Raw genomic sequence first — 1,590 nt, forward strand, 5'->3', positions numbered from 1 at the left:
TTTTTTTTTTTTTTTTTTTTTTTTTTTTTTTTTTTTTGTCCTATTACCTCCTCTGAGCGCAAATCACTGGCTACAAGGGACTTACCAGTCTGGATTCAGCAGCTTCTTTTCCAGAACCCATTTGGATGACTCAGCAGCCCCATCTGCTACCTGATTTTACCCTGGAGAACACAGTGCAATATTTCTCTTTGATTATTTATTCCTCTTGATTGTGGAATTAATTTGATTGCTTGCTAATGGTACTAATAGTACTCCTTTCAGAAGAAAAAAATGGAGTGATTTAGGTGACCAAATATTACATACATAAATAGCCACATGAAGTTTTAGACGTTTGGAGCTGGAAGCCTCAAAGATCAACCAACCAGCCTCCTTATTTAGTAAATGAGGAAATTGAGGCTACACATAGAAAATTGTACTACAGATTCTTACTAATAACCCAGCTTGCTAAATTAGGCTATACCCAGGTAACTGCTAGAAGACAACTCTGACAAACTCTTTAATATTTACCCCCTGTTGGAACAATATTTGAAATGTCCCAGGTATTTCTATGCTACTTAGATATTTGTGGCAAAGCAGAAAGCTTTTTGACTGTGAATGCAAAGGTCAACACTGGGGGAAACTTGCTAGCAGTCTCTCCCACAACGTTGCCCAGAGTCCTTTCCACTAAGGAGGAGAAGAGAACAGAGAAAGAGATTTCCATTTCCGCTGCCAGAGCTGGCATTTGCCCGCCTATCGTCTGTGTTTCCTGTTTCACCGCCACCCTTTTAGGAGAGAACTACCAGTTCATCATGAGGGTCAAGGAAGCAAAAAGCTCTCAGAGGTGTCCAAGGCATTACTTAAGAAATGCGTATTGCAGATTCTAGAAGGGGTGTGGAAAAGGTTATCCTTTACCCCCACCCAGTAGAACCTGCAGTGTGCTCGCATGGAAAACTCATGGGCTTTGGAATTAAACCTATTTGGTGGAATTAAACCCATTTGGTTTCAAATCCCAGTTATGACATCTATTAACTTTGCAAACTCACACAAATTATTTGAAATTATCTGAGTTTTCATTTTCTCACCTTCCAGAAAGGGGATAATGCCTCCTGCATGGGTTGTTGTGAGGTTTCAATGAGATGAAATATGGGAAGGAAGAGGTACTCACCTGATGGTCCTTGCTTTTCTCTGCTAGGCCTGAGTAGGAACTGGAACTCTCTTAAGAGCATTACTGATACTTTTTTTTTTCTTCCAAAGTAGTTTGGAATGCGAGTGCAAGTTAGTTCTGCACATGTAGCCCTTCTCCAAATGGTGGTTTCCTTTGAAGCCTTTTACATGAATATTTTTGACTAGAGACAAACTTAGTAAGAACTCAAGAGGATTTTAAATGGAAAGAACTCAAGCTGTAGAGAAAGGAGGAGGCAACAGAAAGATATGTAGGGCTTACCTAGAGCCTGGCACGACTTCTGAGAAGTCACCCAGCAGACCGGCTAGAGGGAATGTGTGTGCCACACTCTACTTTCTGGGCTGCCATTAAAATAGAAAGATATAAACTGGATCACCAAAAAAACCAAACCTCAAGGCTATCCTTCCAGAGCAGTAGAAATGAGTCCC

Source organism: Mandrillus leucophaeus, unplaced genomic scaffold (genome assembly GCF_000951045.1).
Source record: "Mandrillus leucophaeus isolate KB7577 unplaced genomic scaffold, Mleu.le_1.0 Scaffold86, whole genome shotgun sequence".
NCBI classification, from domain to species: domain Eukaryota; kingdom Metazoa; phylum Chordata; class Mammalia; order Primates; family Cercopithecidae; genus Mandrillus; species Mandrillus leucophaeus.